Here is a 12,719-nt window from a genome sequence, read left to right as displayed (position 1 = left end):
CCCTCTGGAAGCAGGAGAGTGGAGTGGGTGAGCCAGCCGATCCGGGATCTGTTGCTACCTGAGCCTGTCTCACTGCTACCACTCGACACACCAGACCTGATCACTACTCCAACCCTAAGCCTGGCACAGTCGCCTTACCACGTTCTCCTCCTTCCAACCCAGCTGCCATGCCAAGCAGGACTGCAGATGTGGTGATGGCTTCATCAAGCCCCACTGGTAGGATGGAGAGGTTTGCAGGTCTAGTTTGATAAGGCAACTTGAGATGTTCAGGCTGTATGTGTACAAGCGCCAGTTTTGAGACCAGCTGCAGTGCAGACACGCCCCCATATCCCAAATCAACTTTCCCCCAATTAACTTGATATCGCTTAAGATTTATTGCGCAGACACTCGCTTGACTAACACATTGACCCAATGCAGCTGATATCATAGACAGATGTTGGCCTAAAACCTCTTGGATTAGCCTGTTCAGGGCAGTTACGGATATGAACCTTTTACACAGACAGCTACATTTTTTGGAGGCTAATGCATTACAGATATCCTTTCAGCTTTCCAGGCGCTGGCTTCGGAAAGGCTTTCTGCCTTATGTCATATCAATTCACCACTCGAGAACAGAAGCAGGAATTGGGCTCTGCTATCACAGATAGCTGCTCAAACATGTTGGTTTATTTTAAGACGAAAAGGATTGCCATGCGAAAATGCTACTGACATTTTCTTTTCTGACAGGGGAAATAAGGGGAAGGTGTTGCATGTTCAGACCATCTGGTTTCTGTTTCAAGGATTCCTATATTTTTAGAAGTTATTATGTACCGCTTTTCAGGGCCAGCGGAGAACAAACGGCGCGATTGTGCAACCAGAACCGCAGAACCAGAAGGAATCGCTCGATGCGAACACAGCCTTCCCTTCTAACTGCAATTGTTTTTAGAACTACTGTAAGCTCTAATTGCTTTGAGTGCACGCCAGCCAGTGTTCACACATTGTAAAGTCCCCATTGATTTCTATGAGGAAAATGTAAGTGTGTGATTCAAAAAGGCATGTTTACCTGAAAGTCAGCCCCAGCGAACACTGAGGGACTTGCTGTCACAATTCCCAATGTATAGGACTGCCCCGTTCATCTCTCCTGCTGAAATCAAGGAGATGAAAAGGCAAAATTGCTGCTGTTATTTCGTAAGAAAGTAGGTGCCTTCCCGCTACTGGGTGAATACGGGGAGAAGTTTCTTGATTAACACACCTACCCATAATATTGGTCATGTTTCCCAGCACCAATCTTCAGTGAGGGTGTCTGTCACAGAACCACACTACTACTGTTGCCTGTTCTACAAACAAAATTTAAAAAGGGGGGAGGAGAATGCTGTTTGTCGCCCCAGATATAAGCTCACCCCCATATTTTGTAGACTTTCTGCCCCAAATAATCAAAATGGCCTCCAAATTTGCTGCCTGAGAATGAGGGCCATTTTTTGTCTCGCTCTAATTAAACAAGCCTTTTCAACTTCAAGCAGCATTTCCAGTAAAATTATCTGAATTGAGGTCAAAGCAGCATCTCACTTCAGTTTTTGGTTTTAATCTAGCACCATTTATTTTGGAGGACTTTCCTTAGGTACCCGAGGGAATTCTCTTGTAGTTCAGTTAATATATTTTATATTTAGATGTAGTTTTCCCCCTGAGATTTTAAATCTGAGTATGGGCTATCTCACACTGTTGAATTTCCCCCTCTTCAAATAAATAAAATAATCCTTAGGCACAGGTGACTAGATCTCAGGTGGCCACTGTATAATTTTAAATGTGAAGGGACTTTCAATCACGTGATTGTAGTGACTCAATTCATATTTATAGGCAAACATACCTTTTAATTTTTATTACTATTATTTTAAAGGTAAAGATAAAGGACCCCTGACAGTTAAGTCCAGTTGCGAATGACTCTGGGGTTGCGGCGCTCATCTCGCTTTACAGGCCGAGGGAGCCGGAGTTTGTCCGCAGACAGTTTTTCTGGGTCATGGAGCCAGCATGACTAAACCGCTTCTGGCAAAACCAGAAAAGTGCACGGAAATGTTGTTTACCTTCCTGCCGGAGCAGTACCTATTTTTCTACTTGCACTTTGTGGGGAGCATGCTTTCGAACTGCTGGGTTGGCAGGAGTCGGGACCAAGCAACGGGAGCTCACCTCGTCGCAGGGGTTCAAACCGCCGACCTTCCGATCGGCAAGCCCAAGAGGCTCAGTGGTTTAGACCACAGTGCCACCCGTGTCCCTCCTAAAATAAAATTATTTTAATAAAATCTAATTCAGTCTCTGCAAAAGACCAAAACAAAAAACCATAGCATTGAGTATATAGCATTATTTTCCATAATCTTAAAATGTTAATGGTCAATGTAGGCTCTCCACAGACATGTTTGCAAAATCAGTGGGAGAAATTTGCTATCTATTTCCCTTGTGTGTGTGAAAAGAAGGGGACCATGTTTCATCAAAAGAGTCTCTCTTTATAACACCTTTTGTGACCCTTTTAAGCCCAGTTAATTGCTCTGAAATAGCTTCTTCCCAGATATCATTCAAGGGGTAGTTCAGCCTGGGACAGGCAAACATAGCTAATGCACACTTTCTGAAACAATGTGAGAGAGGGTTGGGGATTGCACTTGTGGTGGCAGCCTCCATGTTGTGGACTAGATTTCTCCCACTTCTCTTTCGCAACACACTTTGAGGAAAAAAGGTCATCACCCCAAGCCCCCACCCACAACAAAAGAGATGGCTTTAAGGGGAGATGTCGCCATTGTAAAGCATTATTTTCATCCCTTACTTCCCCCATAGTATCCTTACAGTTTCTTTAGGTACTATGCACTTGACCTCAAGTGTTGCCTTCCAGATGTTGTTGGACTAAAGCTGCCATCAAACTCAGCAAGTATGGCTGATGGGGAGGGAGTTGGTCTGCAGAAACAACTGGCATGCAATATCTTGGCTACCCTTGATATGCATATTTGCACCTTTTTGTCTATCCACCACCTAGTTTCTCAATTCGCACCACTATTTTGAGTTTTAATTGATATTTGCACAATGTTCTGTGTTTTATGGAGAAAAAGTTAAGGCACGTATGCACATCGTATCCTTGTTTCAGGGTCTATTTTTGACAAATCCCACTTGATTATGATGCATTATCCCTGAGAGAACTCATTTACGTCTTTTAACCAACTCTTTTTCCTTTCCCATTTGCAATCCATATTAATTAGCGAGATTGGTCTGTTGGTTCTGCAATATTTACCTTTCCCCCCTCTGGTTTGAGAACACTGTAATTAAAGCATTCCTAAGAGAACTAGTTAATGAATTGACCTGAAATGCCTTGATATATATATATTTCTAAAGGAAACTTTCCTTTTAAAAAATCTCCTGAAAACTTTTGTTGAGTGAAGTTGGAAATTCATTATATTGGAAACATTTGCCATTCCTTTGGGACACAGCACAACACTGCTCCTTGGGGAGTCATGAAGGGGAGTGGGTAATAATAATCCTTTGCAGCACTGTAAGATAACTTTACTACATTAGCTTTGTGCAATGAATCTTATATTTTAAGTGCACTGTTACTGTGTTTAGCACATGAATAAATCCATCAGAGAAGTGAACCCACCTATGCCAAATAAATGCCACATTTTGCTACATCAGAGAAACCCTCCAAATGACATACTTAGATCTTGGAATTAGAATATTGAAAAACCAGTGATATAAAAAATAATAATATAAGAATTGGGTCTTAGCTGTGTCTGTCTGAGAGGGCCATAGAACTCAATGTGTAATGTTTTGGGAATTTGTTCAGCTCTCAATGAGCTTTCCCCACATAGTGGGTTGGTTCATATTTATTTATAGCAGGCATCTCCTGCATTTTCTCTGTGGTGGTTGTACTCATAAGGGTTCCTGGTCAGTCTCACATCCAGATCTTGGCCAGATCCAGTCCTAACTAGTTTCAGCAAGTTTGCTGCACCATGTGCCTTCAGATCACTGCATTTACATGTACGCACATGCCTTAACTGGTCATCATTTCATTCACCAGCTTAGGAAGCCTGGACCTGGGCTGAAAGCGGTTGTGCAGCAATGAAGCTGCTCAGACTGGTAGCTTATATTGGAGTTGGAGGCTGAAGTTCCTGTGTGGCTCATCATTTCCTCTGCTCGTGGCCCAGAATGAGGTGGGCAGAGCGGGGAGAGCTGTGCGAGCAGTCTAGGAATCCAGAGAGCAGTTGTGTGGATCTTTGGCCCTGAGGCAGGGATGTCCAGATCTGATGGCACCTTGGAGTCACTGGCAATCTGAAGATCTTGTGGAGCAACCTTGCTCCTCATCTAAGGAGACCTCAGGTCTGAGGCCTTGGCAGGGCTCAGGTGACAATGACTCCTGAACAAGTGGAGGAACCAACTTCATTCACTAGCACCGGGCTACTGAGGTATAGTGGTGCAGGGGCGTTGAAGACCTGCTACTATTTTTGCAGCAGGTCCCTGTCCCCAGCTTCCTAGAGCAACCCAATCAGCATGAAAGTCACAAGCTTTCTAGCCACCAAGAAGAAGTCTTCTCACCTTTTGTGATGATTGGAGCTATCAGAGTGAAAGGAGGTGAGTCAGCCACTGAGGATTGACTCCTAGGGTCATTCTGGAGAGTGTGTGAGAAGAACACTGAGGAGCTGCTGCTCTGTATGCTCCAAAGCTAAGCATTTAGGAACACCGGAAACACAAGGTGCTTCAGTTTCAAGAGAATTGTGTGTACCATGGAATTTCAAGGAAAACACAACTTAAGTCACTCCAAAAGAAGATGCTGGAGTACTCCAAATCATCTGCTCGTGTACATGCACAGAAAATAGTAGTTCTAGTTGAAAAGCAATACATGGTGGTCTGCATTGATTGCTGCAATGCATCTCTAATTATTATTATTGTATAATTACTGTATAATTTTAGAAGGTTGTATAACATTAATAGGTGTTGTAGCTGAGGGATCGTGTATGCCTGTGACTATCATGCACATCTGGATTTGCATGATACTATGATCTATGCTGGTAACTTTGGGATAGTTTGTTCGCATATCAATAGATGCCATGTTTGACAGAGGCATGGATAGGATCATTGGCTTCTTGGACAGCAATAATGAGCAGGGTCAAGTCTTCAGCCAGAATTCATGCTCACACCTGGGATCTCCCTTTCTGATAGCATGCATTAAAATGTTATCAGCTCATGGTGAAGGCTTCAGCTGCACTGTATTGTGGTTAGCAACACTTTTTTCTGTTTGTTTTCTGGAACACAAACCCTGGATATCCATGGGAAGAAGGGTCTTTGGGGAAATGTCCTTTCCAGAAATTTTCACATCGCGCATAGTAAGCAGCTTAGTAACCAACCAATACAAAAACACACACAGGCATTGGGGGTGATGTGTCTCTTTCCTCTCTGCACGTAATGAATGAAAGCTATTCATTTTTCTCTCTCTTTCCACATATTGGGAGCCTTGCAATGGGATAAAGAGAGAAGCAAACAGATGTTTGTATAAAATTGTCGTGGCAAGGAAGAGAAAGACCCATTCACAGATGGAGAAAAGATGGTAATATAATAAGATGTGAATGCATTTTCTTATGCCTTTGGGGAGGAAGCAGGAGTGAATGGAATTAAATGTAGAAATAAAACACACACACACCCATGTTGCTGTCTCTTTCTCAAATATAAATGTGCAGTTCCTGGTCCTTGGATAAAATAAATTTAAGGTGGTTATTATTAAGAATAAATATACATAGTCCTTCATAGAGAGACATAAGCAAAATAAAAGGCTCTGATCCACAGAGCTTCCCAACTTATTTATTTAACTAACTATTAATTATTTAGTTAATTAATTATAACTTTCTTTCATACTGCCTTTCCTGAAAGGAGCACAAGATGCATACTAAATTTGTCCCTTGCCTTCACCCCATTTTTACCCTCACCACAACACTTGATCAGGAACACAGGAAACTGACATAGTGAGTGACACCACTGGTCCTATACTGGTTCAGAACAGGTAATAGCTCTCTGAGGTTTCAGGCAGAGAGTCCTTCCCAGTTCTACCTGAAGATGCCAGGGATTGAAGATGTGATCTTCTGCTTGAAAGGCAGATGCTCTGTCATTAAGCTACTACCCTTCTTTGTTCAGTTGAGGTTTTGCCCACAAAGTCATCTCCATAACATAAGCAAAAACTGTAGAGTGGTAGCAAGATCGTGCATGCTGCTGACTGCACTCCTGAGATCAACGCAGTTTCTGAAAGGGGAAATCAAGAAGAAGAAGAGTTTGGATTTTATATCCTGCTTTATCACTACCCTAAGGAGTCTCAAAGCGGCTAACATTCTCCTTTCCCTTCCTCCCCCACAACAAACACTCTGTGAGGTGAGTGGGGCTGAGAGACTTCAGAGAAGTGTGACTAGCCCAAGGTCACCCAGCAGCTGCATGTGGAGGAGTGGAGATGCGAACCCGGTTCACCAGATTACGAGTCTACCAGTCTTAACCACTGCACCACACTGGCTCTCAAAGAATTGTACAGTTGAAAGGGACCCTGAGGGTCATCTACTCCAACTCTCTGCACTGCAGGACTTTAAACTGAAACATCCATGATAGATGGCCATCCAACCTGTGCTTTAAAGCCTTCAAGGAAGGAGAGTCCATCACCTTTCATGGGATTCCATTCCCATGTCTGTCATTCCATTCCATTCCATTACTGTCAGAAAGCTGCATTTTTATTTTTTCAGTTCATCAATACCAGTCTTTTTGCTGTAGTAAGGGCACGGAGAGTGCATTCGTATTGCCTCTTAATCCAGGAATTTCACTGCCACAAGCAGTGAAAGTAGACACATTTGTGGAGGTTTAGGTATTTTATTTATTTATTTATTTTAAAGAATATTTATTAAATTTTCCAATTTTTTAAACAAACAAAAACAGAACAAACAAAAACATTAAAAAAGACATGTAGTTCATAAATCATACTTTTCAATAACAAATTTCTCAGACCTCCTCATACTTCTCCTCCTCGTATCCCAATTAAAGTTATTTGTTCAGCAAATCCTTCACTTACAGCATTACAGCTTATAATATTACCTTATTTTTCAAACCTTTTTTCCCCATCTATATTCCTTTATATCATTACAGCTAGAAACCACTCAATTTCAATCCAACACCATTTAACTTTCCTTAATTTTGCAATATTTCTGTAAGTAGTCCTTAAATTTTTTCCAATCTTCTTCAGCTGACTCTTCTCCCTGGTCACGGATTCTGCTCGTCATTTCTGCCAATCCCATACAGTCAATCAGTTTCATCTGCCATTCTTCCCGAGTGGGTAGATCTTGCATCTTCCAATACTTTGCGATGAGTATTCTTGCTGCTGTTGTAGCATACATGAAAAAAGTTCTGTCCTTCTTTGGCACCACTTGGCCGGCCATGCCCAAGAGAAAGGCCTCTGGTTTCTTCAAGAAGGTATATTTAAATACCTTTTTCAATTCATTATATATCATTTCCCAGAAAGCCTTAATCCTGGGGCATGTCCACCAAAGGTGAAAGAAAGAAGGTTTAGGTATTTTAGCCTTGATGGCAATATGGAACCTGCATGCTCAGAGATCACTTGCCCCTGAATGCCGAATGTTGGAGAGCAGCGGTGTGGTGAAGCTCGTGCCCCGAAAACCTGCTTGGGCCTCTCTCTTTTTTGGGGGTGGGTGGGAGGGATGGGAATGAAATTGAAAGGCAAACTTACCTAGTCTGCTTTTTCCAAAAAACAAATAAATCTAAAAATGAAACACAGTCGTCCTTAGAAATCTGCGCTTCTTCATATTTTGCAGTGCAGTTCTGCAGCCAAACAATAAAATGCATATGCTGGGGCAAAGTGTGAATAAAAATGTACCTGAAAACATCGTACAAAAATGTTGTGGGAAATGTGCATAATAGGCAAAAGTGCATACAAAGATGCGTCTATTAGGAGAAAATTCCACTAAAAATGGTGTTGAACTTTGACGAGGATGTAAAAAAGAAGTCACTAACAGCTGTGAAAATGTGGATAACTGAACTTAAAACTGGAAGGGTGAGTAACTATGGGAAACAAATTTTGACGAATTTGCTCACTCTTATCCTGGAGGCATCTGGGTGGCCACTATGAAAATCAGGCTGCTGATTTTCATACCCTTGATCCACTATTGTTTTTCTATTCTTAACTTGGGTCTCTCTTGCAGAAAACCAACAGTGTATGCATTATATCCCACTAGATAAATTAATCTAAGGCAAGTCTTTTCCAGATAAGTAGCTCATAATTCCATTTAAGGTGGTCAGATAAGACACATTACTTGACCTGTCTTCACCATCACCACTACTACAATGGCCTGGATTGGTGTGTGCTTTTAAGTGATGGACTGTTCACATGTGTGGAGTGAGGAGTGTTGGTTTCCATAACATTAGTGCAACTTTCATTCCTACAGCACTACCACCACAACAAACAACTGTCTAACGTTCCCTTTAAAAACAATCAAGCCGAGTCTTCTCAGGTTACTTTTTGCAGATAATGGATGACTTTTACAAGTCACACCCATGTCTGCTGAAACAGGAAAATCTTTTGTTTGAATGAGTAATTTGTACAGCTGTCCCCCCAATAGGCACATAAAGTAACAATTAGATTCTGGAAGTGTACCATTCCCAGGCTTGTCAAGGAGACAATCTATTTGCTCATCAGAACACTACTATTCCTCCTGCGACAGAAAGTATGTTTGTGTGTGTGTGCATATATATAGAGAGAGGGAGGGAGGGAGGGAGAGAGTCCCTCAGAGGTTTGTGTATCTGTGGTATCTGGAGACAGATGGGGAACGGAGCAGAAACACAGATGTGATAACTGCCTTTCACAGTAGGTGACTTTCCAACCACACAAATGCCAGAGTTTTCTAACACACACACAGACACACACCTCACAACACACATCTTTCCAGCCTCCTTCCACTTTCCCTGGCCACCAATATGCAATCTGAATAATAAGGTCTTACACAGCTTCTGGAACACACCATGACTGGTACATCTCCAGGGAAGGCAATTCCAAAATGGAAAGTCGGCCACTGAGAATGCATCTTTGTGTTCAAGCTTCCATATACAGAGTTGCAAGAGAATGTTACATATTATCAAACAAGATGGCATTCCCCGAAACACAGATAGAAGAGTATCTCTGGGTTGAACCTGTTTCTTTTGTATTATATGCATTGATTTATCACATATTGCCATAGTTCAGCAGTAGAGTACATGCTATGCAGGCAGAAGGTCTCAGGTTCAGTTGCCATCATCTCTAGGCAGTGCTGTATAGGTCCCTATCTGCATATCCTGAAGAGCTACTGCCAGGTAGTGTACAGAGAGCTGAGCTAGTTAGTCTAATGGTTTGCTTCAGTATAAAACAGATTATCCATACATTCACAGCCATAATTAATTTGTTTGAAATATTTTACTACCTTTATATACCTGGTCATTTCTAGCTTTCATTATTTAAAAGATAAATATAAGTGTGGACTGGATTTCAGCTTACCTATTTCACGATCCGGTCCATATAGTAAAAGCCATGGTTTTCCCAGTAGTGATGTATGGAAGTGAGAGCTGGACCATAAAGAAGGCTGATCGCCGAAGAATTTATGCTTTTGAACTGTGGTGCTGGAGGAGACTCTTGAGAGTCCCATGGACTGCAAGAAGATCAAACCTATCCATTCTTAAGGAAATCAGCCCTGAGTGCTCACTGGAAGGACAGATCGTGAAGCTGAGACTCCAAAACTTTGGCCACCTCATGAGAAGAGAAGACTCCCTGGAAAAGACCCTGATGTTGGGAAAGATGGAGGTCACAAGGAGAAGGGGACAACAGAGGACGAGATGGTTGGACAGTGTTCTCGAAGCTACCAGCATGAGTTTGACCAAACTGTGGGAGGCAGTGGAAGACAGGCGTGCCTGGCGTGCTCTGGTCCATGGGGTCACGAAGAGTCGGACACGACTAAACGACTAAACAACAACAATTTCACGATCCTATAAACTGCTGATTGAGTTTAAAGGATTCGATAATTCACTGCTAATTGAGAACACCTTAAATAAACCCAAGCTGTTGTTTTGAATTGGCAGAGCACCTTTAATAAATAAATAACACAGTAAGAATTGCAATACTAAGTTAGTTAAAAGTTAAGTCTGTACATGTGTTTTAAAGGTTTGCTAATTCCCATATTTCTCGATGGCCAACATTTTTATTTTAAATACAAGCACATTAAATATTGAATTGGAGAGGGAAAAGAAATGAAAACGAGGTGGTGGTAAAGGAGAGTTTCAATGCTATGCAGCATTCCTTCTACTCTGGCATTGTCAAATATTTCTCATTTTATTAATTGGAATGACCCCAAGAAATAGAACTAGTGACTCTTGAATTTCCCAAAGAATGGATCTTTTCACTTGAACTGATGGTTAAGTTACCCCCGGAAAAAATTGAGTTTGTGTTCATTATGAAGTTATGAAATTTGCTGCTGAATTCATTAAACCGAAACAACTTTTATTTCATTATGGTTAACAAACACTGCAAATTAATTTTCTCGGCTGGGCTTCAGTGTGTGAGTGTATTTTTTTAATAGAGGGCTCCATTGTGTGCGAACAATTAAAATCATTTACATTTTGGAGAACACTGATTATGAATGATGTTATTATCCTATTAGGGTGGCAAAACCAATCCAAACTGCATGTTAAAGAGCTGGAACCGCATTCATCGTAACAAGGGGATGATGAGCAGCTGCTAGACAAGGACCTTGGTAGTTTCTCTTACGAAATGTTGGCTGCATGTGACTGGCACATACGATTAGGCGAGCAAGATGCACTGTCCCTCAAGGTCTAATTAGGCTCTGTACAGTGTGAGGAGGGAAAAGAGTAGAGCTCCCTACACATAATTACCCATCGTGTACTCAGCTTATCTGCCTTAAATATTGCTTTTGTTGGATTTAATTATGTGTGAGAGAGATGATGAATGTCACTTTATCTGTGTGATCTTATCAAGCAATCGTTCTGCCTCCAAAGAAGCACCGAGATTTTAACAGTACATGGAAGAAGTGAAACTTGGGGGTGTTGAATTATATTTGGTATGAAAGGTCAAACCTTTTCCTTGGTTTGTAAGGGTTTATTTTTTTGTTCCGTGTATGTCTCCATCACACCAAGGACACTCTTGCTAAATGATGGGAAAGCAAGTTTGGCAAGTGGAGGCTATTACTGTTGTTTTGCAGATAGATACGATGCAAGCTTATTTGTTCAGGGCCCAAAACATCAGTCCTTATAGTCCAAGACAAAGAAGCATTTCAGGGGAAAGAAGCCTAGGTGATGTCACTTCTTCCTGAATAAATCTTGTTGTTTTTGTGGATTCATTGTGCTTGAAGTTGTTTTCACATAATTTACTATTTCTGGACCAGATCTGGAACCCATTGAAAACTGATGGACCATAAATCCTATTCTCAACCTAGAACTCCAGTCAAAAATCCACATGTTGTGCAATTTAACAGCATCCCAACATGTTAGTAAGATCAAACTAGATGGTTCAAGCAGTAAGCCAGTCCAAAGGAGATGATTCAGAATGTGTTGTCCTTCCGCATGTTAAGCCAGAGCGGGGTGGGCATAGCAGACTTACATCAAGGAGCTGTGGGTTTAACCATGTAACTCATTAGGGTGAACAAGATGGGGTTATTATCATGATAAAATGGCATAATCTATGTGTATCTAGCCTTGAACTACATGGGGGTAGCATCTAAAGTTTGAAAACTTAAACCCAGTTATCTGGAAATAAGTGTTGTTGAACTCAGTGGGCCTTACTTCTGAGTAGCATATATAGAATTGTACCATCAGGCTATAATCCTACACTCAACCACTGGGTAGTAAATCCCATTGAACTAAATAGGGATTAGTTATGAGCAGACCTGTGTAGGATTGTGCTGTTACTGAGATCTACAGTTCAGAGAATTGTTTTCTGGCTTATAGCTAAAGACAAACCAGCAACGATTAGCTTGGTGGTTTGCTGCAACTTTCCACTGCAGCTTTTTTGTCTCCTCCCTGGGGCGAGGGACGTAAACCAGGAAGGAACCCATATGAAAAATATCCTTATTGTGGGATTCAGAATGGTGTGCATTTTAAAGTTCATGTGAACAGGGCAGGATTCTAGTCTTGTGGGTCTTTCCTGGGAAATTCATGTAAATTGTTTGCCTTCTCCCATAATAACATGGATTACTCGGTGCATGTTCTTCCATGATAGGCCTTAATCTATGCAAGTAGAACTATTAAAAGAAGACATCAATTGTGGGGGGGACAATGGAATTGGAGCGGCCCCATTGAGAGCAAGCTGGATTCATTTGGCATTCCTTCAACTTTTAGGTCAACAAGGAAACATACATGGGCATGTAACTGTAAGATACTAAGCACTTCATGATATTCTCCCTTTACAAAAAAAAAAGAAAAAAAAAGAAGAGTCATTTGCAAAACCTCAACATAAAATAACAGCAGTACTTATAATTGTGCCCCAGGCAACAGCCAGACTAGTGATATCAGTGGAGCCCTCATGCAAAGAATTTCCCGGTGAGGCTGGCAAAGAAGGATTTTTATCCTTGGGCTGGAAAGTAGAGTAAAAACGAATCGAGCAAAAATAGGTCAGACAGGTAACTGAAGTTGATGTTAGAAAACTAAACATGGTTAAAAAAAGGAGAAGTCCCACACAACTCAACAACACAATC

Source organism: Podarcis raffonei, chromosome 12 (genome assembly GCF_027172205.1).
Source record: "Podarcis raffonei isolate rPodRaf1 chromosome 12, rPodRaf1.pri, whole genome shotgun sequence".
Classification (NCBI taxonomy): domain Eukaryota; kingdom Metazoa; phylum Chordata; class Lepidosauria; order Squamata; family Lacertidae; genus Podarcis; species Podarcis raffonei.
Note: the sequence above shows the minus strand (reverse complement) of the source record.